Source organism: Myotis yumanensis, unplaced genomic scaffold, assembly GCF_028538775.1.
Source record: "Myotis yumanensis isolate MYYU_CA2020_CCGP unplaced genomic scaffold, mMyoYum1.0.hap1 SCAF_8, whole genome shotgun sequence".
Lineage (NCBI taxonomy): Eukaryota > Metazoa > Chordata > Mammalia > Chiroptera > Vespertilionidae > Myotis > Myotis yumanensis.
Genome location: NW_027223759.1, coordinates 31,609,336 through 31,637,181, shown reverse-complemented (window position 1 = coordinate 31,637,181; position 27,846 = coordinate 31,609,336). Strand labels below are relative to the sequence as shown.

The window sequence follows — 27,846 nt, the reverse complement described above, 5'->3', positions numbered from 1 at the left end:
ATTATTTCTTAACTTTTGTGTCTTTTAATGAGCAGAATTTTTAAAATTTTGTTGAAGACTAATTTATCAATGTTTTCCTTTTATTATTTGTTCTTTTCCAACCTATCTAAGAAATATATGGCCTTAGCTGGTTTGGCTCAGTGAATAGAGTGTCAGCCTGCGGACTGAAGGGTCCCGGGTTCGATTCCGGTCAAGGCCACATGCCTGGAGTGCAGGCTCGATCCCCAGTAGGGGGCGTGTAGGAGGCAGCCGATCAATGATTCTCTCTCATCATTGCTGTTTCTAGTTCACTCTCCCTCTCCCTTCCTCTCTGAAATCAATAAAAATATATATTTAAAATTTTTTATTTTAAAAAGAAATATATGATTATTTCAAGATTATAAAAATATTCTCCTATGCTTTTCTCATAGAAGTTTTATACTTTAGCTTTCTCTTTTAGGTCTGTGGTCTGCATGCATAAGATTTGCTCTAATGTCATTTATTAAAAAGAGTTTCCATGACTCCCAATAAATTGCATTGGTACTATTTTTCAAAAATCCACTGATGCAGACATGTGGATCTTTCAGACTTCTATTCTGTTTCATTGATCTAATTGTTTTTACTTATGCCTATTTCACACTGCCTTGAATAACTGTAGCTTTATGCTAACTCTTAAAATCTGCTAGTGAAACCCTCCTACTTTGTTCTTTTTTAAGATTGTGTTGGCTATTTGAAGTCTTTTGCATTTCTATATAAATTTTAGAATCAGTTCGTCAATCTCCAAAGAAAGTCTGTTAGGATTTTGGTTAAGATTACATTGTCACTAGAGATAAATTTGGAGATCAACGACATCTGAATATTGGCACCTTAAATTGTTCAATCTATGAACATATCCTAGCTTTCCATTTAAATTAATCCAGCAATGATTTGTTGTTTTTAGTATAGAGGATTTACACATATTCTAATTACATTTGTTCATAAGTATCTAATGCTTTTGTTCCTATTTTAAAGTCGATGTTTATTCATTTCATTTTCAACTGTTTATAAGTAGGATGCTTAAAAACAATTACTTTTTGCATGGCCACCTAGTATCCTTTGATCTTGATATTCATTTATTAGTTCTAATTGTTTGTTTATTCCTTTAGATTTACTAAGCATACAAACAATCCTGCCATCTGTGAATAAAGACAGTTTTAGTCCTTTCTAATCTTCATGCCTTGTATTTATTTTTTCTTGTTTTATTGAACTGGTGAGGACTTCTATTACAATGTTGGATAGAAGTGACGAGAGTAGATATCCTTGTCTCAGTCACTGGTCAATTGCTTTTGATAACAGAGATCAGAAACTTACTCAAATTTGTTCAAGTGAAGGATGCTGAAATCCCACAGAACCCAAGTATAAAAGAAGCCCAGCTTTACAGGAACCAGAGCCACTTTCTCCTTTTCTCAGGGCCATGGGGCCCTCTTTATGGATCGCTCTGTTCTCCTGCTCTCCCCAGACCAGCATTTCTCTGTCTGTGCACTTGCACATGACCTAGATTGGCAGCCATAGCCAGAGTGACCATTCAGCTTGGCTCACCACAGCCAATTGGGACTTCTTTCTGTATCTCTTAGAGAAAGAAAAATTCTAAGGAAAAGAATCTGGTTGGCCATCCTTTGGTCAAGTGTTTATCTCTGGTCCAATCAGCTAAAAGAAAAGGAGGCAGGATTAATGGGGCCATTCCAACTTCATCAGTGAGAGCTGTATTTGGGAGAGTCTTTGAGAAGTATGTGAAGAAGAGCCAGGCACCCAAAACATATCTCATGTAGTGTCCAGGTCTCCCATATAAGAGAATGACAAAGGGGACTTGGTGGGAACATTAAAAATGGCGGCAGAGTAGGTGGATGCTGCACGGACTTGCTCCCGGGAACAAGCTGGAATTACAACTGAAATATGGAAAGGCTTCCTGAATAATCAATGGAAAACTCACAGGAGAGGATCCTATATCCAAAGACCAAAGGTGGAGACGCATAGAGACTGGCAGGAGGGGCAGAGGCTCAAAAGGGCTGGCTGGGCACCCACAGACAGCAACTGAAGTCCGGAGAGATATCTCAGCTGGGGGGAGGGGTGCCACTCAGAACTCTGGGATCTAATCCCCAAGCTGGGCTCCCCAGCAGAGAGCACCAAATCTGAAGAGGGTACCAACATAACATCTAGCTGTGAAAAGCAGTGTGGTGCTGTCTGCCAGGGTGTGGCAGCTGAAAGTTCAGGCACCATCTTGAAGGGCCAACGCACAAAAATTCCCTGTGGAGCCACCCACCTTGTGCTCTGGCAGAGGGAAGGTGAAGTGGACTAAAGCTGTGAGAGCAGAATCCAGGACTGGGGACTCAGAATGATAAAGCTCAGAAGGCAGGCACCACAAGTTGCCTGGGCTGAGTCATTCCCTCACACAGTGAAGGACATCTTTCCCACATAGACATTTGCCTTGCGTGGGGGGAAGACAGTCGACACAACCTGTTGGAAAACACCTTGCCCTGAGGCCACTTAAGAGATTAAAAGTAACAATTAGCCTCCAAGCAGAAGCAACCACCCTACTCTGTTGAAAAAACTTGATACACCTGAGGATGATTGCCCGGGGACAATTCAAGTCGAATCCTATTAGTCTGTAGACAGAGGTGGTCTCTGGAGGCTTTGAGTCTCTGCCTGATCCAATTTGTCAGAAACAGCTTTTAATACTGTCCTGCACTAGAGATTGAGAGGATCTACATAAAACATAGTCACAAACCCAAACAGACAATTAAAATGAGGAGACAAAGAAATAACCCCTAAATGAAAGAACTAGAGAATTCTCCAGAAGAAAAGATAAATGAAGCAGAGATAAGAAATTTATCTGAAACAGAGTTCAGAATATTTTTTTTTTATATATTTTATTGATTTTTTACAGAGAGGAAGGGAGAGAGATAGAGAGTCAGAAACATCGATGAGAGAGAAACATCGACCAGCTGCCTCCTGCACATCTCCCACTGGGGATGTGCCCACAACCCAGGTACATGCCCTTGACCGGAATTGAACCTGGGACCTCTCAGTCCGCAGGCCAACGCTCTATCCACTGAGCCAAACCGGTTTCGGCCAGAGTTCAGAATATTGATGGCAAAAATTCTCAACAGTATGAAAAAAGATATAGTAACTATGAAAAAAGAACAGTCTGAGATAAAGAATAACATAACACAAATAAAGAACACATTGAAAGGAATAGACAGCAGATTAGGGGAAGCTGAGGATCGAGTCAGTGAATTAAAAGACAGAGTTGAAAATATCACTCAGTCAGAGAACCAAAAAGAAAAAACAATTAAAAAACAGGAGGACAGTTTAAGGGAGCTGTGGGACAATGTGAAACATAACAGTATTAGAATAGTAGGTGTGCCAGAAGAGGCAGAAAGGGAGAAAGGAATAGAGAAGATGTTTGAAGAAATAATGGCAGAAAACTTCCCTAACCTGGTAAAGGAAAAAGTCACACAAATTCAGGAGGCACAGAGAACCCCAAACAAGAAGAACCCAAACAGACCCATGCCCAGACACATCATAATTAAAATGCCAAAAATTAAAGACAAAGAGAGAATCTTAAAGGCAGCAAAAGGGGGAGAAAAATGTTACCTACAAAGAGTTCCCATAAGGCTGATACCTGATTTCTCATCAGAAACTATACAGGCCAGAAGGGAATGGCATGAAGTACTCAAGGTAAGAAGAGTACAGGGAGGAAATTAACGTTTGTGGAGTGCCTTTATGTACACTATCTCTTTAAATTCTCTTATCATTATGCCTATTTTACAGATAAGAAAACTAAGACCCAACAAATGTTAGTAACTAGCCTGAGGTTGCACAACTAGTGAGACAGTAGACCATGAACCCTGAGGCTTCAACTCCCCATCCCATGATCTCCTACACCCCAGGCAGCCCCAGAGGAGGATATTGCCAGAGTAAACTTGGCTGTGAGAAGGAGATGTTCCTGTTAACCTGTTGACTGGGGGCAAAGCCCAGAGGCACAGGGGGCCCCCACCCCTAGTCCATTGCCACACTGGTCCCTTACAGGTCCTCTCGAGTCAAGGTTTCTAAACTGGGTCTCTACTATAGATGCAATTTCACAAATCAGGGTGCTAGTCCCAGAAATTATTTCATATCACAAAAATACCAAATTGAGCCCGGCCAGCGTGGCTCAGTGGTTGATCATCGCCCTATATGAATCAGGAAGTCATGATTCAATTCCCAGTCAGGGCATATGCTCAGGTTGGGGGCTCGATCCCAGTGTGGGACATGCAGGAAGCAGCCAATCAATGATTCTCTCTCATCATTGATGTTTCTGTCTCTCTCTCCCTCTCCCTTCCTCTCTGAACTTAATAAAATTATTAAATAAATAAATAAACAAAAATACCAAATTGATTATATATATTCTAGAGGCCCAGTGCATGAAATTTGTGCATGGGAGGAGCGTCCCTCAGCCTAGCCTGCACCCTGTTGAAATCCAGGACCCCTCGGGGGATGTCCGACTGCCGGTTTAGGCCCGATCCCACAGCCTGGATAGGGCCTAAACCGGCAGTCGGATACTCCTCTCACAATCCAGGACCACTGGCCCCTAACTGCTCACCTGCCTGCCTGCCCGATCGACCCTAACCACTCACCTGCCTGCCTGATGACCCCCCTAACTGTTCACCTGCCTGTCTGATTGCCCCTAACCACTCTGCCTGCCTGATGACCCCTAACTGCCTCTGCCTCAGCCCCTGTAACCGTGGCTTCATCTGGAAGGACATCCAGAATGATGTCCAGAAGGTTGTTTGGCTGTCTGGTCTAATTAGCATATTACACTTTTACTAGTATTATTATAGATATATATGAATAAAGAATAGAACTTTAACATGTGCTGTTAAAAATTTGCATTTCTATATAAAATTAAACTGCATTATAAAATTTCATAAGGGGCAATTTTCTGCATAAAGTAAGCAGGCTGATGCTTTTAAAAATATTTTCCCACTGACCTTCAGACTGAAAATACCTTTGTGTTTTCCTGGTGATGCCCTAAAGGAGTTGCAGTTCTTCACTCTTCCAGGCATGGCAGGCCTGCTTTCGGCATGAGAGTCGCCCAGGGCTCATACTCAGTGGGGCAGCCAGGTCACAGCTCTGCTCCAGCTGGTCCAGCCAGACCTTCCTGGTTATTAAATATTGTACCTATTATCCCTGGATCCATCTCCAAAATGGTCATTGCCACCAAAGACTCATTCATGCGTGCACTGCATCTTTGGATACTGACTCCGGGCAAGAACCAGTTTCTGTATTGGAAACTATATGTTTTCCCATGGAGATATACCAGTTCCAGGTACCATAACCTCAGGGGCAGCTTATCAGTTGTTCATAAATGTTGGTTTGAATTGTTACTAGGAGAATCTTAGTCTTTACAGTCTGGAAATGCAAGATTGGTTGGGGGCTGCCTCTTTTACTCAAAAAAGCTGTTTTTTGGTCCTGCCATCACTCAGTCATTTGAGGCAATATGGGAGCTGAAGAAATGCAGTCCGGCTCTAATCAGCCTCTAGATCTACTGATTCAGAGGAAACCACAGGGGAGAGAGGAACGGGTAAGCTGTGCAGATGCCATCAGCAAAATCCAAACAGGATGAATGACTCAATTTCTCATCAAAGTGCAAGGAGAAAACAAGAAAGGGAGGGGGCAATTCAAAGAGACTAAAGCAATATCAAGTGCTACATGCAGACCTTACTTGAATCCTATTTCAGGGGAAATTTGAACACGGATCAGTTATTTGATGATGTTAAGAAATTATTAATTTTAAGAGTATTAATGGTATTATGGCTATTTTTTAAGTCCACATCTTTTAAAGATACATTCTAAAATATTTTGTATAAAATGGTATGATGTCTGGGACTTATTTAAAATAACTCTGGCCCAGGAAGGAATATGTGGGGAAAGAGATGAAAGAAGACAGGTGGGAGTCTTTAATTGTTGAAGTCAGTGAAAAGTATTCGGTGAGTTCATTATACTTTTCTGTCTACTTTAGTGTATGTTTGAAATTTTCCATAATAAAAGTTTAATTTTCATGTTTGTTTGTTTGTTTTTAATCATTATTTAAAAAATGAAAAGGCAGGCCCTGGCTGGTGTGGCTCAGTTGGTTGAGTGTTGTCCCATACACCAAAAGGTTACTGGTTTGATTCCCGGACCTGTCCCGAGTTTCTCTCTTCCTCTCCCTTCCTCTCTCTCTAAAATCAATAAAAAACATTTTTTTAAAATAAAAAGGCAAGAGCTGAAGTAAAGAGACCCTCAGCCTCTACTTGCACCCCCCCTGCTGTGTCTCCTATTCCAGGAGATTGGGCATAATGACCAGTTCCCATCATGGTGGCTCCTCAATGGCAGGATCATACCAAGTTTTGTTTTCTCTTGAGCACTTAGCACATAGCTGATACACTAGAAGCATTCAATATTTGCAAATGATTGATTGATAAATGAATGGACAGGTGGGTGGGTGGATGGATGGATGGGTAGAATGAATAAATACAAATTCCCTGGGCGGAGGTTGCAACCTGGGAATTTGAAAACCTCCTGAAGGCATCTGTGCCGACTGGCCAATGGTGGCTCAGGACTGTGCAGAACAGGCTAAACCTCTCTGCAGCCCTGGCAGGAATGCAGCGTCTCTAACTGGGAGGGTTTGCCTGCCCAGCTGCCTTTTGGTGATAACTCACTTCCCCACCTCCCCGAGTCAGACAGGAGACCCAGTGCTCTCAGCAATAAAAAAGCAAATGGAGCATCATAAATCAGTTTCCTCTCTGGCATTCCTCCACCTGGGCACGGGCAGAGGCTCTGGAAAGGCCTGGCTAGTCTGTGGACCATAAGCAAAGGACACTAGGATGTGGTTCCAGGGCCCAACTCTAGAGGGCACCACTCACATATCCTCTATGTAAAAGGTGCCCCTGGAGTTGGGCTGTGCACACAGCCTGAGCTGCTGTACACGATCGGCTGTTATTTATACATTGATAGGAAGAATTAATCATTTGTGTGGTTAGCTGTTCTAAAACAAAAATCACTACTCTTGGCTGGTGCTTCACCCCTGCAAACTGGAGGAATACGTTCATTTATGTGTTTATTCATTTAACGAATATTAATTGAGCACTTCCACTGTTCTGAGAGCTGATTTCTATCAGAAAACTCCTTATTTGGTCACTCAGAGACATTTAGCAACCACATCCCCTGGAAGCTTCCCAGAAAGCCACAATGTCCTTTAGCCCACTGTTGGCCTTAGTTGTGTGGCTTGAATGCACTCCTGCTTGGTCCCCATCACCCCAGTCATGCTCCATGGCCTTGACTGCACATGTCCTAGAGTAAACCCAGAACTGCTCCTCTAGGGAAGACTCTGTCCATGGGCAGATCACCCCTAGGCAGGGGACACGGATACTGAGAATCTTATCCTACTTATTAATTTTTATAAAATGATATAAGTCAACCATTCTCTGGCCCTATTTATTTCTTATGTAATTTCTCATTCACTTATTCATTCACTCAAGTACATGGGTTGTAGGAGCAGCTGTCTCAGACAATCTGTCAATGTCAAGAGGTAGATACACTAACCCCTTTTCAAAGGTAGATTGATCAAGGCAATCAGTCATGTTTCTAAGACTTTCCAGCAAAAAGATGGCAAAGCAAGAAAATATAAACACTTAAAATGTTGTTTGGCAAAAAAAAAAAAAAAAAATGTTTGGCAATCTATATTAATAAAAGGGTAATCTGCCAATTAGACTGGGAGATCTTCTGGATGTCCTTCGGGACAAAGCCATGGTGGCAGGGCCGAGGCAGAGGTGGTTAGGGGAGATCAGGTCAGCAGGGGAGGGAAGTTGGAGGCGATCAGGCAGGCAGGGAAGGGCAGTTGGGAGTGAGCAGCCGGCTGGGGGTGGGGGCAGTTGGGGTGAGCAGGCCGGCAGGCAGAATGGTTAGGAGCCAGCGGTCCCAGATTGAGAGAGGGATGTCCGGCTGCCAGTTTAGGCTCGATCCCGTAGGGATCGGCAGTAGGACATCCCCAAGGGGTCCCAGATTGGAGAGGGTGCAGGCTGGGCTGAGGGACTAGTGCACTGGGCCACTAGTGTTAACATAAGAAACATTCAAACCTGTAAAAATTGTTGTGAGTTTATTTGAGCCAAACTGTCAACAATTGCCAGGGAGTTGAATCTCAACGAATTAAGAAAATTCTCCAGAGAATGGTGGTTTTTCACCTATTTTTATAAATTACCATAAAAAGAGGAGACATACGTGGGTTCATGAATCCATTGGTTATAGATTAGGGAGGTGGGAGAAAGTAAAGCAAGGAAACCTCTGGGATTGGAAAAAAAGTAAAATGATGCTTCCTTTAAGTAAGTGGGCATAGGATAGTTAACAGTCAACAATAAACACAATAACAATGAGGGAATTTGTGGTCTCCACCCTGTGCATTGGTTGTGCCCTGAGGGGTCCAGAAAAAGGAAAGTTACAAGTTACCCTGACATTCCAAAGATATGTTACCTTAGATGCAAAAGACAAGGGCTTAGTTAAGGTAAAGATTGACTTTTGTCAGGGAAGAATCTAATCGACGACCGGACTAGCTGCCATAAACTGGTTTTAGTTCAAAAGTTTTAATTTCAGGCCATCCTTTGTGCTTACTTTAGGTCTCTGAGTTTGCAAGGCCGCCACGCAGCCTTCCCTGAGCTAGTCAGGGCAACGTGTGGCCCCTTCTCTTCCACAACAAATAACACTATTTCCTCATAGTAACTGACCCATTGCTGGAGTCCAACCCCAGCGGGTCCAGGGGTCCCCAAAGGTGTGGACGGAGTTGGCGAAGAAGGAATGGCACGGGGTCAGCGTTCAGTTGATCAGCATAGCGAGGTTCTCCCTCCAGGATCTCAAGCCAGGAACTCCAGCCGAGTTCTGGTCAGGATCTCCAGTGAAGTTCTGGTCTCCAGCGAAGTTCTGGTCTCCAGCGAAGTTCTGGTTAGGATCCAGCCAAGTTCTGGTCAGGATCTCCAGCCAGGTTCTGTAGCCATGTTCTCTTGCTAAGTTCTCCATCCAGCTTCTCCAGCCAGGTTCTGTCCAGGTTCTCCTGCCATGTTCTGCCTAGGTTCTCCAGCCAGGTTCTGTAGCCAGGTTCTGTCCAGGATCTTTTGCCATGTTCTCTCACTAGGTTCTGTCTCTGGGTTCTGTGTCTAGGTTCTGTCTAGGATCTCCAGCCAAGTCCTGTCTCTTGGTTCTGTGTTTTGTTGTCTTGTTACATCTGTATTTATACCAGTTGATTTTAATCCTATCAACTTCTATTCCAAAGGTTAGGGTGTTTCTTATCTCCATTCCAGGGAGTAAAGATTATGTAGCTTAAGCATGATTAACTACCCACCTGGCACTTAGTTAAGGGGTTTTATCTCCTCCCTAACTTCAGGGAAAAAATCCCTACCTGGGGAAACAACCTTTCTCGGAGAGGTGACCTTGGTTAAAACACATAGCGCTAAGGGGAGCAAACATATCAAGAACAGTATGCCACATACGCCAGGTCCCCCAAAACATACGCTGTGCAGATGTTTCTTCTCTGCAGCGACTGTGTCAAGCAGCAAGGATGGACCGGCTCCTGGCAACCCATGAAGTTAACTAATCTGCCACTAGAAAAGCATGGCAATCTCAGTGTGACTAATCAATAAAAAGGTACCAGATGCACTTATATGAAGGTGGGAGAAAGCAAAGCAGGGACTGGATTACGGGACAGTTAACAAGATGATGCGCTCCCTTGAGGGCAGTTATTTCAAAGGTGTGTTAGCCTCGATGCATGGAAACAATGGTCAGGACTTGCTTAGGGCAAATAAACATTTTACTAAAGAAGTTATAGACCTGGCTCATGACTGCCCACCAGGACCTGCCCAGTAAGGAATTTAAGATCCAAACACCCTGTGAGGTTACTTTCCAGCACTGGACTTGTCTCTCTCTTTTTTAAAAAACATATTTTTATTGATTTCACAGAGGAAGGGAGAGGGAGAAAGAGACAGAAACATCAATGATGAGACTCATTGATCGGCTGCCTCCTGCATATGCCACACTGGAGATCAAGCCCGCAGCCCGGGCATGTGACCTTGACTGGAATTGAACCCTTCAGTCCTCAGGCTGATGCTCTATCAACTGAGCCATCCTGGCTAGGGCTGGACTTGTCTCTTTTTTCCAGAAACCCCTTTTTTGTCCACATGGAGAAAGCACGTTCAAGAAAATAAAGTGAGCCGAAACCGGCTTGGCTCAGTGGATAGAGCGTCGGCCTGCGGACTGAAGGGTCCCGGGTTCGATTCCGGTCAAGGGCATGTACCTGGGTTGCGGGCACATCCCCAGTGGGAGATGTGCAGGAGGCAGCTAATCGATGTTTCTCTCTCATCGATGTTTCTAACTCTCTATCTCTCTCCCTTCCTCTCTGTAAAAAATCAATAAAATATATAAAATAATAAAAAATAAAAAAAAAGAAAATAAAGTGAATGCCAAGCAGCAAAAACGCTCCTGGAATTTATAAGTATTATCCTACTCTGCAGACTTGTGAGAAATCAATGGATTTCTTACAATTCTTTATTAAAAAATATTTGTATTGAGTTTTACAGAGGAAGGGAGAGAGCAAAACATCCGCTTGGATGCCTCCTGCACATCTCCTACCGGGTTTGATCCTGCAACTCAGGCATGTGCCCTGACTGGGAATCAAACCAGCAACCTTTTGGTGCACAGAACAATGCCCAATCAACTGAGCCACATCAGCTGGGGCTTTCTATATTAGCAATTCTTATACTACATGATTCATATATATTGTGCTTAGAGTTTTTATTCATATTCCAGTTCCATTAGCATTCCTCTGGCCTTCTTTTAAAAATATATATTTTTTATTGATTTTAGAGGCGAAGGGAGAGAGAGATAGAAACATCAATGAGGAGAGAGGATCATTGATTGGATGCCTCCTACACGCCCCACACTGGGGATCAAGCTCACAACCTGGGCATGTGCCATGACCGGGATGGAACCATGACCTGCTGGTTCATAGGTCAACGTTCTACCACTGAGCTCTGGAGCTCTGGCCTTGTTATGAAGGACCTGCCTCAATCACTGTGGGAAGCACGCACCTTCCAGGTCCCTGCTTGAGGTGAGCTCTCTAAAGGGCAACTGAAGGCTTGAAACCCATGCATCCTTCCGTCCTCCCAGTAGTCTGGGTGTTTATCTCTGGACTGCCGCAGGCTCCCACAGGGCTCTGTGCTTGGTCTTTATCTCGTTGTGCTTTCGTCCAACTTGCACTCACTGAGCTTCGTCTCCCTATCCCATCTCTGGCTTATGTTAAGAGCTGCCATAAAAAACTCCCACCCAAATGTTCCTGTTACACTGACTATAGTCATGCTCAATGCCGTTGAGGATGTCACCCATGGGAGAAATGACTGGTTTCTCATACTGGGTTTCTATTGCATGTAGGAAACAAGGGAGGGGAGACACAGGCTACAGAGAAGAAAAGGGGGAGCTGTGGCCCCGTGGCGGCACACCAAAGCAGCCAAGCACACAGTACCCTGAGAGGGAGCGTCAGACCTCCCCAGCTCCTTCTTTCTCCCTGGCGTGGGGAGTGAGTGCTGTCAACCTCGAAACCCAACACTACCAATCATGCATCTATAAAACCTCCAAATTCAGATGGATTCCGCGCTGTAGAATAATAGCATGCTCTATTTTGGTCAACTTTAATTACTGCGGCAGGAGTCAGGCCTTCACAGGTTGCCAAGAGGAGGCTGGCATGCCTGGACTGGGGAGACAGAGCCAAGAACCTGTATTTGAGCCAAAGAAACGAGCCGGCTGGATTTGGTACAGGACGGAACATCAGATCCGAGGTGCCTTGTTTCACAGAAAGAGTCTGCGGTGTCTAAAGAGGGTGCCCAGACGTGCCCGGGTGATGAGCCCACTGCAGACAGCTAAGGGGACAGCAGAAGGACCCAGCGAGGGTCCGGTGTCTTTGTCCATGTTGGAGTCTTTGCTTTGGCGGGTGTCAAATTTAACAAATGGGACAGGAGCCCTTATTGTCCTCAGCAATTTGCAAGCAAGAAAGCTGAAGGAACGTGTGCTAATCCGCCTCCCAGATGGCTCCCAGGGACCCCGCCGCCAGAACTCACGCCCTCCCGTGGAGTGTGGGCTGGTTTTCATGACCACTTCTAACTGACAATAGATGTGACGGTGTGTGCACAGGAGGCAAGGTCACAAAAGGCAGGGGGCTCCTGTCTCCCGTGGATCCCTTGCTCTGGGGAAGCCGTCATCCGCGTATGAGGACACTTGGCAGGCAGCCCAAGGAAAGGCCCAGGTGGTGAGAAGCTGCACTTCTTGAGCTGGGCTGCAGCCTTGTGTGAGACTCTGAGCCCGAGCCACAGGACTCCTGACCCGAGGTCGCCACGTGAGAGGACAAATGCGACTATAAGCTGTGAAGTCTCAGGGTCATTTGTAGCACAATAATAGATAGCTAAAACATCGGGAACCTTCTATAAATGCATACACATCAGATGCTGGACAGAATGCTTGGCATCAGGCCCCTCTCATCCCACCTGCCTTTCCCCTGTTCCCACGCCTGCGAGTTTACCTGCCCCCACCAACCCTCCCCCCCACCCCCGCTACACACACACACATTCCACACAGCCCTTAGGCAACGACCCACCGCTGCCAAAGTATACAATTCTAGCTTCCTTGTCACAGGGCGTCAATACCAAGAGGTTGTTTCTGCTCCAGAGCCCCCAGCAGGTGCAGCTGAGGCTAGGGCTCTCCCTGGTGTTACAGAAATGTCCCCTTAAAGTTATCAGATTCTTAAAGAAAGTCTTCCATTCATTACGATAGCTTTTAAACAAAGAACATATAGGTGTACAACTTTAAATATGTAATTTATCCAGTAATTTTTCAAAAATTGTTTGCTAGGCCTCTATTATGGGAAAGAATAAAAGAAATCCTTCAGAGACTATAACGGTGAAATAACGTCCCCTCAAAGAGCGCAGTCCTTTTAGAGACTTTATCAGCATTTCACTGCCGGACATTTTGGGATTCCCACATCACGATCATTTTAAGTTAGTAGCAGCCGCCACAAGCCGGAGGCTACGGCAGGCGCTGCGGCCTGATCATCTATGGGGGCTCTGTTGATAGTGGATGTTCAATAGTCACTCTTGGAATAAAGTAATTACTGAACAGTTGGCAGTTGCTATAAATTTGTTAGCTGTTCTTCCTTCCACGTTTTCCTGCTGCACATGATGAAGTCAATCCTATGTTAGTGAGAAGAGACTAAGCCAGCAGACAAGGCAAGTCTGCTTTTGATGGTGAGTTTCAGGTCAAACTGTCTACAGAGGGAGGGGACCTCGTGAAAGTGCCCTGAGATCGCAGTAACTGTCAGGACTGAGGAACCGCCCCCAGCTCCCACCGCCCAGGAGGACCTGGAACAGGGCGTGTCCAAGGAGAGAGGCCTGCCCCTTGCTTGTCCTTTCTATAAACTTGCAGTTCATCTGTCTCAGAGCTGGACCAAAGGACCCTGTGAGGCTCCTCTCTGACCACCAGGTCCCGTCTCCGGTGGGTCCAGGGGCCAGTGGCTACAAAGCCAACCACTGCCCTCACTGAGCACCTGTCAGCCCTCACTGGTACTTTGATTCATATACCCTTTAGAAATAAGTTAAAATAACTTATTTTAGGATTCCTGTTTCGGTAGGAAAACCTACAAAGTGAGCCATGTTCTAAAAATATACTCCTACAAACACCATTGCATACTATATTTGCAAATCAGTTAGAAGAACATATACATTCTAAAATTAAAACAAGCAAAAGACATGAAAAGATGATTCATGAAAGAATACAAAACTTTCATAAAATAAACAAAAAATCAAGGTCACTAGTAAAGAAATGCAAAATAGAGCAACATATCATTTTTTGTGTATCAAACTGGCAAATTGCTTAAAATTCTAATCTGAGTACTGGAAAGAGTGTAGAGAGAGATACTGGTTTGGTGTAAACCAATATAACCTTTGGTAATTTTAAAATATATTTTTATTGATTTCAGAGAGGAAGGGAGAGGGAGAGATAGATAGAAACATCAATGATGACAGAGAATCACTGATCGGCTGCTTCCTGTACACCTCACACTGGGGATCAAGCCCGAAACCCAGGCATGTGCCCTGACCAGGAATTGAACCATGACCTCCTGGTTCATAGGTCAATGCTCAACCACACTGGCTGGGCACCTTTTGTAATTTTATAAAATATGTGGAAAGCAATAAAAATGCTCTTAATCTCTGACCAAGAGTCTATCCCAAAAAAAAAAATTTTTTTTAAATCAGACAAAAATATTTAACACTAAACTATTTACATGCCACTGCTTTGCTCTAGGGCTGGGGATGCAGCAGTGAACACAGGGGAACAAAAGTTTTGCCTAACTGGGCTCACATTCCCAAGGGTGCTGGCACCCCAGGGCTCCCAGCTTGGCAAGAATCCCACACTCAATACCCTATACCTTACATCTGACTGCATTTCAATTTGTTGTTTATACCTTTCTCTCTCTTTTTTTGCCATTGTAAAATATAATTTTATTAGGATAATTATTTAGATACATAAGTCACTGAGAAAATTCTAAATCATAATGTCCTTTCCCAGTTGTTTGTTTTTCATTGTTAATTTATTCATTTCTTTAAACCAAATGAGGTATTTCTCTAAATGTTATTTTCCCTTTCCCCAAATTTTTATTTTAAAAATTTTAAACATATAGAAAAATGGAAAGAATAGTACAATGAACTCCCATGTACCCTGTACCTAGATTCAATAAATTATTAAAACACTCTGCAGCTTCAGGTCAAGAGGTCACGCAGGTAAATTCAGTACTGGAACCTCCCACAACCGCATCAAAATTACAACTAAACTACAGAACAACTGTCATTCAGAACCGACTGAACTCTGGCTGAACGGAAGTCCTACAACTAATGATTTAAAGAAGAAGCCACTGACGGTTAGGAGGGGTGGACACCTGGAACTGGCTGGCCCATACCCACGTGTGGCTGATAAAAATCAGGAGGGATATCTCACCTGTGGAGGTCCTAGGGGTCCCAGCCCCACACTGTTGGGGTCCAACCCCAGCCACACCAGGCGCCCCAGCCCAGGGTTCCAGTGCCAGAAGAGAAGTCCCCATAACTTCTGGCTATAAAACCAGCGAGGATTGAGGCTGAGGGAGGCGTGGCTGCTAAAATTCCCTGTGTTCCTCTTAAAGGGCACACACACAGACTTACTCAGACTCATCCCTCTGAGCTCCAACACTTGGGCAGCAGCTCAAAAGGGACCAGGGACATACTGGGAGGAAGTGAATTGTCTGGCTTCAGGGTGAGAGCTGGTGGTGGGGTGCAGCTTTCCCCCACACAGAAGTGCTGGCAGAGACCAAGGTTCCTTTTGCTGAGCCCCTCCCAACTCAGAGTTCTTGGCTTCACCGTGGTGATTCCCTGAGGCCCACCCCACCCAGCTGGCAGGCCCACCCACACCATTGCCAGTGGTTTCTCCATACAAACGACCTCTTTTGGTTCATGCTTTGGACTTACCTAACATCTTTCAAACACGCAGCATCTGGGCCCTGCTACCGCGTTACTCTCACTAAGTGGCCCCAGGCCTGGCACTACCAGCAACCAGCCTCAGTTCACAGCTTAGCCTCTCCTGGGCACCTCCGACCCCAGCACAAGTAGCAGCCATCTGTAGATCGCTCCATGGGGTCAGCCCCTGTGCAGCAGCTCCTCCTCTGTCGTCATGGCCAGGTCTCGCAGCTGACCAGCCTGGGGCCAATCCCTCCCAGTAATGTGCCAACAGCAATCAAGGTCAGCCTACAACAGAACAGTGCACACCTGGAGCACCCAGCTCAGGTGACTGGGAAGGCTGTGCCACATGGCCCTACAGGACACCTGCTACATAAGGCCACTCTACCAAGACTGGGAGACATAGCAACTCTACCTAATACATAGACACAAACACAGGGAGGGAGAGAAAATGAGGAGACTAAGAAACAGGTCCCAAATGAAAGAACGGGAGAAATCTCCAGTAAAAGAATGAAACAAAATGGAGGCAAGCAAACTACCAGATACAGAATTCAAAACAATGGTTATAGCATGCTCAAGAAACATAGTGAGAACAGCATAAAAAGGAAACCACTTTAAAAAACCAGTCAGAAATGAAGGCTACACTAACTGAAATGAAGAATACATTACAGGGAATCAACAGTAGAGTAGATGAAGTAGAGGCTCAAATCAGAGATTTAGAAGATAAGGAAGCAGAAAACTCCTAATCAGAACAGCAAAAAGGAAAAAAAAAATCCAAAGAAATAAGGATAGTATAAGGAGACTCTGGAACAACTTCAAGCATACCAACATTTGCATCATGGGGGTGCCAGAAGGAGAGGAGAGAGCAAGAAATTGAAAACCTATTTGAAAAAATAATGACAGAAAACTTCCCTAAATTGATGAAGAAAATAGACATACAAGTCCAGGAAGTGCAGAGAGTACCAGACAAGAAGAACCAAAATAGGCCTATACCAAGACACATTATAATTAAAATGCCAAAGATTAAAAACAACGAGAGAATCTTAAAAGCAGCAAGAAAAAAGCAGTTATTTACCTACAGGAGAGCTTCCATAGGTTATCAGCTGATTTCTCAACAGAAACTTTGCAGGCCCAAAAGGATTGGCACAAAATATTGAAAGTGACAAAAAGGAAGGGCCTACAACCAAGATTACCCTACCCAACAAAGCTATCATTTAGAATTGAAGGACTGATAAAGAGCTTCCCAGATAAGAAAAAGCTAAGAGTTTATCACCAACAACCAGCATTATACAAGAAATGTAAAAGGGTCTTCTTTAAGAAGAAGAAATAAACACGGCCGGCATGGCTCAGTGGTTGACCATCAACCTATGAACCAGGAGGTCATGACTGTATTTTTTTTTTTTAATATATTTTATTGATTTTTTACAGAGAGGAAGGGAGAGAGATAGAGAGTTAGAAACATCGATGAGAGAGAAACATCGACCAGCTGCCTCCTGCACATCTCCTACTGGGGATGTGCCCGCAACCCAGGTACATGCCCTTGACCGGAATCGAACCTGGGACCTTTGAGTCCGCAGGCCGACGCTCTATCCACTGAGCCAAACCGGTTTCGGCAAACCAGGTTATGGTTCGATTCCAGGTCAGGGCATATGCCCGGATTTTGGGCTTGATCCCCAGTAGGGGGCGTGCAGGAGGCAGCCAATCAATTATTCTCTCTCACCATTGATGTTTCTATTTCTCTCTCCCTCTCCCTTCCTTTCTTAAATCAATTAAAAAATATTTTTAAAAGATTAACATTTAAAAAAAGAAATAAAAAGGGTCAAAAATGAATAATAAATGGTAATAAGTGCATTATCTATCAATAATTACTTGGAATTCAAATGGATTCAATATTCCAATCAAAAGACTGAATAGATAAACATTTCTAGCAAGGATGCATCCAGGTGATGTGTACTTCAAACTGCATTCCCATCAGGAGGCATTCATATCAGCTGGCCCACTGTTCCTGATGCTAAATTTCAGCGTTTGGTTAATTTGGAAACTGCCAGGTTGCTCTGAAGTAAGGGTACAATTTTCCTTTTTTGCAACTAACAAGTGATAGTTTGAGATCATATAAACATCCTTTTTCTATTAACCTTTCTATTAGGGCTTTTAACATCCATTGGTGATCCTTCCTGAAACAACCATTACATTGGGAATTGCAAAATGGGAGAGTTGTAATATCCCTCCTTCTTTTATTCATTGGTTTTCTCCTGTGAAGATGACCCTCCTTGATTTTTTATTTGCTTTGTTGTGATTATCACTATGGATTCATGGTGGTAGCTTGTGGTTGTCTAGTTCAATGTGTTTTAGTCCATTACTGTCATATTCCTTTTGATACCCAAATTGTCACAAATTTGGCCAGTAGATGTCCCTTTTAAGCTGCTTCTTATGTCCCTTTGATATATCCCTTCCTGCCTTTGAGCACTTTTTTGTTTTTGTTTTTTTTGGCCTTCTGTCACAGAAAAATACTTTTTCTTATACTTTCTATATCCGAGCTCTGGAGTCAGCCATTTCTCCCAGGAGCCCTCGTTCCTTTGAGTGCAAAATAATATTTAGAATCCAAGATCTGGGGGTTATGCGTGCTTGTTAATACTGGAAGGTCATCTACCCCAGTGGACAGAGCTAAGAAACATGTGGGTGAGTTCATACAAATACCTTTGATTCCAACCCAACACACAGCAGTCCTCCTCACTCTCCTCATTCCATGTTTCCATCTCCATTTTCTAACAGTGAGGACCCCCAACATCAATATACAGTATTGTAGTCTATTTCTCTATTCTACAATGAATCTGGCGTATTAGTTTCCCAGGGCTGCTGTAACAAAGTACCACAAACTGGACAGCTTAAAAAGAGCAGGAATTTGTTCTCTCACAAACCTGAAGACGAGAAGTCCAAAATCCAGCATTGGCAGGTCTCCCTGAAGACTGTAGGAGCAGATTTGCCCCATGCCTCTCTCCTAGGTTCTGGTGGTTGCTGGCAACACTTGGCATTCCTTAGCTGGTAGATGCATCACTCCAACCTCTGCCAACGTCTTCACGTAGCATTTTCCTGTTTGTTAGTTTCTGAGTCTCTAGGGCCAAATCCCCCCTCTTATAAAGACACCAGTTATTGGGTTAGGCCCCACCCAAATCTTTTTCTGTGTGGTTATGTTATCAATTTGATAATTAGGTTCACTAGTTTCAGGTTTTTTTGTTTTTTTTAACTCTAGGGTTTGATTCCCCTCCCCCCATTCTTTTAGGTTTTCAAAAATCATTTGAATATGTAAAACACCTATATGGTTTGCAAGTCAAAACTATATTAAAAGGTACATTTAGAAAGGGCTTACCTTCTACCCCAACTCGGGAAATAATCATCTTTACTAGTTTCTCTTTTTTCCTTCTTCTGTTTCTTGTCAGGAGGGAAAGTGTATGTATAACTGTATAACTTCACCTACTTTAGTTCACATACTGCACAGGCTCTTTTGTCCCAACACTGGACCACTCAGTGTCAATTCAGGCATTGCCCTCATCCTCATCCTCCAGCTGCAAAGTACTCCATTATGTGGCTATCTTATAGTCTAGTCAACCAATCTTTGATGGGTATGGAGTTTGCTCCCAATATTTTGCTATCAATGCCCTCCCAATATTTTGCTATCAATGATATTCAGTGGTTGAGCGTCAACCTATGAACCAGGAGGTCATGGTTCAATTCTCAGTCAGAACACATGCCCAGGTTGTGGGCTCGATACCCAATAGGGGGCGTGCAGGAGACAGGCAATCAATGATTCTCATCATTGATGTTTCTGTCTCTCTCTTCCTCTCCCTTTCTCTCTCTGAAATCAATAATAAAAAATATTTATTTTTTGCCCTAGCTGGTTTGGCTCAGTAGGTAGAGTGTCAGCCCGAGGACTGAAGGATCTCGGATTCAATTCCAGTCAAGGGCATGTACAGGCTCAATCCCCGGCCCTGGGCGTGTGCAGGAGGCAAACAATCAATGTGTCTCTCTCACATCGATGTTCCTTTCTCTCTATCTCTCCTCCCTTCCACTCTATAAAAACCAATGGGAAAATAACCTCAGGTGAGGATTAACAAAAGTAAACAAAATAAAAATATATTAAAAAATAATAATGTCATAATGAAGGTCCTTGCACATATCTTGTTTCATGTTTCAGGATGTCTTTGGGGTAAATTCTTAAAAATGGAATCGCTAGATCAAAGGGTAAATGCATGTTGCCTTAGTCAGATTGGGATGTTCTAACAGAATACGGTAGACTAGGTGGCTTATGAACAGCAAATGTATTTCCCACAATTCTGGAGGCTGTGAAACCCAAGACCAAAGTGAGGGCTTTCTCTGGGGTCTCCTTAATAAGGGCACTAATCCCATTCATGAGGGCTTTGCCCTCTTGACCTCATCACCTCCCAAGGCCCAAGGCCCAAGGATTTTAGCATAGAATTTGGGGAGACACAAACATTCAGTCCATTGCATACATGCTGTTCTGTTATAGTCAAATCCCCCCCCTCCCGCCGCCCCCCATCTGAAGCTGGACAACTTTGCTCTCCCATCGGCAATGTATATGAGTGCCTGTTTCCCCAGAAGATTTTCAATTTGGTTAATAACAGTGTATTTCAATGCAGAAAATGCAAAGCACTCCATCCTAAAGACAGGCACACAATCGGTGGAGATGCACAGCGTGTGAAGTGCTGAGACTGAGGGCCGTGGGTTAAGGAAGGTGTATTCGAAGGGACCCTCAACAGGGAGGGAATTTTCCACTCGGTTCTGTCATTTCTCTGACTCACTCTGTCAGAAGAGTTTCCTCCTCCCGGTAAGAAGCCATCACTTAGAGGAAACACTCAGTTGATGACAGGTTAGAGCCTCTTTTCTCTTTCTTCCTTTCGTTTTCTTTTTTCTCTCTTTTGAGAACAAATGCTATTTTCAAATGGAAGAATGTATTTCTGTGAGCTTTGGACCCTCCTCTGAGACCCTTATGAAATCCCCCCGTGGCAGAAAAGAGAGACCTATGAAGGACCATTGTTTTACCCTGAGCCTGAGAAAAAAAACAGCCTAGAGATCCCGCTGACTGTGACAAATAAAAGCCACTCCAAAGGCTGAGCAACGTTTTAGAAACAGCAATCATTTAGCATGCAATCTTCGCTGCATGGAAAAAATGAGACACAACTTTAAAATTAGGGAAAGAGACATCCACTGGTCAGCTCGGGGGAGGGCTGAACAGTCAAGAGGTACAGAAATTACACTTCTTTGCTGGCAGCCTGACTCTTTTCCCCCAGCTAATAATGGTACTTCAGCTGAAGGTGCACTCACCTTTTAAAAGAGTAGCAAGGAGAGGAGGTTTGTATTTAGTGAATAAAAGGAAAGGGTTTGTGAGATGTTTCTGGGCTGTAATTTACCCAGAGGCACCAGGATGATACCAAAGGAATGTCTGTGCTTTCAAGCCTCTTTCCACTCCGCCTCCATGTGGCAAATATGTCCTGAGCCTCGGGGATGTGCAAGCTCTCTGCCCGCACAGGCAGGGGGGCAACATCAATCGAGCTCCTCCTCCTCGAGGAAGTGATCAAGTCCCAAGAGAAGCCCTGGGAAGGCTATGGAGACCCCAAGAGGGAAGGAATGCAGCCAGCTATGGGTTGGAACAGGAGGTGGGCTTCACAGAGGAGGGGGCATTTGAGCCAGCATAGGTGGGATGTCTTCATGCTGTTGGAGGGGGATGGGGCATGGGAAGGGCTTGTGGTATGAGAGAGACCTGCCTTTAATGGGAGGCAGTGAATTCTGTGATGGCTCCTTCGACAGGACCTTGACTTCAATAGAAAAGGAAGAAGCATTCTGTTTAGCAATTGTATGTGTCGATTTATAAAAGGAAAGGGAGAATTTCTGGGAAAGAACTATTTTTATCACCGGGCAAATTAGAAAAGCAGGTAAATGCTTTAATTTTAGAGATGCCAGGAAGTCATTCTATATAATAAAAGGCTAATATGCAGATTGACCTACCAGTGGAATGACTGGTCGCTATGATGCACACTGATCACCAGGGGGCAGATGCTCAATGCAGGAGCTGACCCCTGGTGGTCAGTGTGCTCCCACAGGGGGAGCAAGCAGCAGGGGTGAGAGCCGATCCCACCTCCGCAGCAGAGCTAAGGATGTCTGGCTGATGGCATCCCCCCCGCCCGAGGGCTCCCGGACTGCGAGAGGGTGCAGGCCAGGCTGAGGGGCCCCCTCCAAGTGCACGAATTTCATGCATCGGGCCTCTAGCCTACTATAAAATTTGAATTCGTGATTCTTTGGAAACTGAAAAGCTTTTGAAAAGATAGATTTATGTAAGGAATTGAGGTGTTTTTCCCCCAAGTAAATCTAGAGAATACAAAACAGCTCAGCCCAATTCGTCAATTTCCTTAGGGCTCCCTCCTGTTACGTGAATGCTTTCAACTCAGCTCTAAATTTATGCACATTAAGGGACTGATGTTGTTTTTTGAAGTAACTTCCCCCTTATTACATAAGTGACACATTGATTGTAGAAAAATTTTTTAACACATATGAGTAAAAAGAAGAAAATTCCCTCAGATTCCGACTAATCAACTGCAAGTACAGAGAGATGTTTTTGCTGATCATTCTTCCAGTCTTTTTTCAAATGTGTGTGCTTAAACGTCCATCTTGATAAGTCTATTTATAAACAAAATTAGATCATTTATAAATGAAATAAGATCATACTACCATTTAGTTTAGGAATCTGCTTGTCTATTCAATACATTATGGACATCTTTCCAGATTATTAAATACGTTAAAAGTCACTTTAGTGATATTCCATTTTAGATATATGTCATAATTTAAATAATCAATCTTCTATTATTGGGCATTCAGGTTGCTCCTAATATGTCACTATTATAAATAACGCTGTAATAAACAATCTTGTAGCTAGTTTTTCCCCATGGATTCTTATATTCCTAGAAGTAGCATCTCTTCACTAAAGGTATGAACATTTATGGTATGGGTGGTCCAGACTACCCTCCAGAAAGGTCCTATCGATTCACACGTGCATTCCGGAGGCCAATGACTGTTTCCAAGCCTTGCTAGCTGCCTGTTCATTTTTAAACCTCTTTGATGGCTGTGCACTTGGTATGTTTTTGAAATGATTGTGCTTTCTCTTTAGGATGATATTCATTTGTTTGGTGCTAATTTCTACACTGCAGTCCCCAGTTTCCTTGTTAGAGTCTTTAAAATAGAAGTAGCAATAGTGGTTAAAAGCTTTGAATTCGTGGGAAGACAGGTCTTGTCGTCAACACGATGAGCAGTTAAGGACCCAGAACGGGTCCCTGGTATGGGGGCACACCTCCCTCACGTCTCAGATGGCCCTCGTGAAGCGATCGGTCTCTAACAAAGACATCCTGCTCTTTTTACGGGACCCTAAGTTCCTGAATGCTTCGTTCTAGTGACTCAACAAAGAATATTCTTCCTATTCCTATGGATGTTAAGGGTGAGGGATTTGTTTCGATAGAGAATGAAAAGTTCTCCTATTACTTCTTGTTATGAAAACACTTCTCTAAAATCCAGGTACTTGCAATTTTCAAGGAACAATGCGTGAATAATAGCTAGTTATTAATTTTAACTACGTGCTATTTCTTCAAGTCTATTTTGTTTATGAATGGACATCTTTTTCTTTCTCATTTCATACCATAAGCAGTTTTGCTACATTTGTATGTTTTGCTAATGGTTAAGGCAATACATTCTCCATTATAATAGTGAATGTATTTTAGTGCTCAATGCAGTCTTCCTAAATAATAATTAATAATAATAATATCATTTTCTACTTGTGTGCTACATTATAGGATTCACTATACATAGGACTAAAATAGATCTAACTATATAGTTTACAAGGTGATTTAAAATGAATAAGCTAAGTGGAAGGAAGTGAGGTATTGGTCCCTTTACAGTTTGAATTCCAACTAAGAGTACATGAACTCCCATAGCCACAACCTAAAATGTCAAGTATGTGTGCCCAGACAACTCTGTATCTTTATCTAATTTTCTCCACATTGCATCCTCAATAGTACATTTCCTTAGATCCCCCTTGTTCCAGAATGCTTCTGTTGGTCAAAAGCCATAATCCTTGAACCCTGTGTGTCTCAGACCCCGTGGTTAGGGATATTCCAAAGAAACCCATAGCCCCAGGCTCTTGTCTCATTTCCCACAGTTTCAGATAAGCACACCAGCATTACAGCACCTTATCCATGAGTTATTTGGGGGAACCTGTTTTGAGAATACATTTCTATCAAGGTCATACAATTGTCTGCATCTCATAATTGAAGATATGGCTACCCTTTGTCCCAGCATGTGCCCTGATGGGGTAACCCAAAACCTAGGTATGTGCCCTGACAGGGAATCAAACCTGTGACCTTCAGTGTACGAGACAATGCTCCAATCAACCGAGCCACATCAGCCAAGGCTGAAAGGCTGCACATTTATATCAGCCAAGGGCAGAGATGCATAGAGGTCTACACAGAGCTTCTGGTTACCTTGTCCCTGTGGTGCTGTGGCCAGCGCTAACGTTCTCCTGCAACAACGTGTGACGATATTGCCAACCAGGGAAACTCACTTGAGCCTTAGTGTCCAGAGTTTTTATTGGAGCCTGATCAGCTAGAACTGGTTGGTCACCCAGGTGGCTGACCTGTCTTCAGCTCCTCTGGAGATTAAGCTATTACCATATGGCCCCAAATCCCTACCTTTTCTGGTATGGCCCCAGGATCCCAGGTAAACAAAGATGCTCTTAACAGACATAACATTCTGACGGCTTAGAAAGCACCTCCCAGGAGTCCAGGGGAAAGCCCAGGCCTCTCTTTGGGCACAAATAATGCTTTATACTACATGGGGCTAAACCAATTGCGCTTAACTTATTTCCACAGAATGTTACAATCCCACATTTACAAATTATCCTTACGATCAAAACTAAGGAAAGACATTCACCTCCCCCTCTCCAGTAAAAGACTTCCAACCACACAACAGGACAAGTCTACCTGGGACCCCTCTCCTTATGGAGAAACCTTTGTAAACATCACATATGGGTTTCCAGGTGGAGCTTCGGTGAGAGAGGCTACCTCCTGTCCTTTCCCTAACTTTCTCCCTAGATTTTGGGGGTTCATTTATCTCTTCTAGCTTTCCATAGATTTACTGCTGGGGCTGCCTATGTGGTTTGAATTTGTTGATTTTTCAAAGCAACTGAAAAAAGTCTTTTGAGAGTGATAAAAATAAACTGTGTTTATAGATGTGAAAGATGCAAGTAATTAAAAGTTATCAAGCACCTGTTTCTAGATGTTTCCAATATATATTTGAGGATTATCTCCTCACTACAAAAAACAATTCCATGTCATTTTTCCTACTAGATTGAAGACAAATGTATTTTAACATTTGATTGTCTGTTGCCAGATCATGTAACCCTAAAAACCTTTAGAATAATTAAATAGAAATGTGCAGTTCCTTATCCCACACAACACAGTCTTGACTTACTAGCATATTCTTCCAAAATCTGCCATGAGCCAGCTGTGTGACCTTGCCATTTTAACCCTCTGGTTCTGTTCCCTTTTTTCTGTCAAATAAATGTGTTGGACCAGATCATTTTTAAACTTCCTTCTGCTTCTAGCAATTCTCCCTCAGAATAAGGTAACATTTTCTAAATGAGGATTCCTGAAGCCTGAGAGGGCTATATAAATAAGAATCTACTTTTCCCCAACATTTACTCTTTGTAATTCAAAGGAAAAAATAAACAATCTTTAGATAAAATACATAAAATAACTAATGTTCAAAAACGGAGCTCAGCTGAGTAAACTTGAAGATCTAATTGGCTTTACTAAGTGATTCATGAGTCAGGCAACATCCCATCTAGCAACTGGAAGCATGTTCCGTTGAGTCCCTCCAAATGGAAGATTCTTGATAGGCAGAAATAGGGTGGGACTAAGAAGTTAAAGGAGTTGAATTATTTCAGACAAGAACCCTTCCCTTCGGGAAGGCGGGGGTCTTATCAAGCAGATGACCCCCACTAGTGAGGACCAAGAAACTCAATACTGATTGGCTTAAAATTCCACGCCTGGCAAAGTCTGAGACTGCATTAGGTTAGTTATTAAATTTTGTTTTGGCAAAAGTGACTCCCTTTTGGTCCATTGATTCTTCTTTCTTTTTTTAAAAAAAAAATCTTTATTGTTGAAAGTATTATATATGCCTCCTTTTCTCTCCCATCCACTGATCCTTTTTTTTAACACTAAATATTTTTTAAAGCATACCATTACTACCTGGCTGGCATGGCTCAGTGGTTGAGCATCGATCTATGAACCAGGGTTGCTGGCTCGATCCCCAGTAAGGGGCGTGTAGGAGCCAGCCGATCAATGATTCTCTCTCATCATTGATGTTTCTATCTCTCTCCCTTCCTCTCTGAAACCAATAAAAATATATTTTAAAAAACAAACAAACAAACAAACAAAAATACCATTACTTCCTTAATAAATACTTATAGAGCACCGACCATGTGCTAATCAGGCATATTTGAAAAATTTATCTACATTTTGTGAATAAAGTATATTGTGAGTAAAATGTCAGTTAAATGGAGATGTTATAATTTCCTGCCTAAGCACTAAATGTGATAGAAAATAGAACATGGGGAGTTTAGCTTAAGGTTATATGCCTTCAGAACTCAGTGACTTTCTAAACTGATTTTATAATTAGGAAGATATTTTTAGCTTATTTTTCAACTGGAAGGTTTTAGTATGCTCACCTTAATGCTCACAGCTGGCTAACAGTTGTGAGTATGTAAAACACAGTTTATTCTTGTATTATTATTTATTAATAATTGTACAAACAACTATAAATCTACTTTTGCCCACCCTGAATGTAATTTCACTTGAATATTTTCTGATTTAAAAAAAAATTTAATCTTTTCCCCTTGGTGCAGCAAAGTGCGAAAGTAACAGCTTCACTGAGTGCTGCACCCAGACTGAGAGGTGGTGAAACCGTGCAAAGCAGGAGGTTCTAGTGATTGCCACACATGCTCTTCTTTGGACCCTGATGAAAGATGAGTAGGATATCATAGTGCCCAGCCTGGAGGAGCCCTACTGGCAAAAGTGACTTACAGTGTCAGCCAATGCTGCTGGTTACACAAAGGAAAGGGCCTGGGGGAGGGGTGCCCCAGTGCGCCTACACCCCCCAGAGTAACTACTTGACCCCAGGAGCAGAGAGCCCAGAGCCTGGAAAAGTGTGTGAAACCAAAGCCTCGGAGGAGTCAGCAAGGACAGTGGCTCTAGGAAGCTGGCAAGGAACTGAAGAGCCCATTGCAGTGCCAGGAGGCTGGCCTCCCCCGCAGGTGATGGTACTCCGAGGCAGGTTGTTAAGCAGGGGAGGGACCAAAGCAGCCCCATATTTTAGGAAGGGGACAGAGAGAGGATGAGCTGGGTGGGGACAGGGCCAAGGATTGGGGTAGTGCTTTAAAGGTCTGGAGACCCAGGGGGCTCAGTGAGGCACTGACATGTAGGTGACAGGAGGTGCAGGAGAAGTGGAGGCCGGCTCTCACCTTCTGCTGGCCTCCTGGTGGGGGATGTGAGTGCCTGGTGGAGTGTTTAGGGCACATCAGAAAGAGATGGCCAGAGAGCAAATAGAAATGTAGAGCTCAACAGGAGGCTGTCTGTCTGGAGACATGTGGAAAGAGTCAAGGAAGGGAGGAGCTTGGCTTGGAAAAAGAGACCAGATGGCTGTCACGAAGATATTCTGAGGCCTGAAGGGCACGAGAAGATGGGAACTGTCCATTCTGGCCCCTAGAGGGAACTAACTTTTACACAACTGCCATGTTCTAGACGGCTGGCTAAGGAACCTAGTAAAGCTAACTGAAACCCTCCCACCAGTGTCTGCATCCCCCAAACAAGGAATGTGTTCCTTTAAACACAGTTAGAGCCCCCTGCGCTCTGCACGCCCCCTCCCTGCCCACAGGTACCCTCTCGCACGGGCCCTGGCCCGCAGCCTCAGAAAGGACACCGGGCAGTGTGCCAATCGGATGAAATCCCTCCAGATTTCCGCGGGCCACGGGATCACTCACACTCCACTGGGCTCCGTTTTTATTTGCTTTCTGTATCCAGAAGCGGATTCAGCTACTGTAGCTAACACGTAGGCGCAGATTCCAAGAGTCAGTGTGACGGAGCAGGGACGCCGGGCGGAGGTTTGGGGCACTTTGTCTCTCCCCCTCTAGCTCCACCATACCCACCCCGGGCCGCCAGGGCCTGCGGGGCGCGGGGCGCGG

At 43.8% G+C, this 27,846-nt stretch overlaps 1 protein-coding gene across 1 annotated transcript in view; it reads left to right on the top strand.

Moving 5' to 3' along the window:
* Positions 1-27,846, top strand: part of NGEF (neuronal guanine nucleotide exchange factor) — an 86,439-nt gene that overhangs the window by 28,848 nt on the left and 29,745 nt on the right. The window lies entirely within an intron of this gene.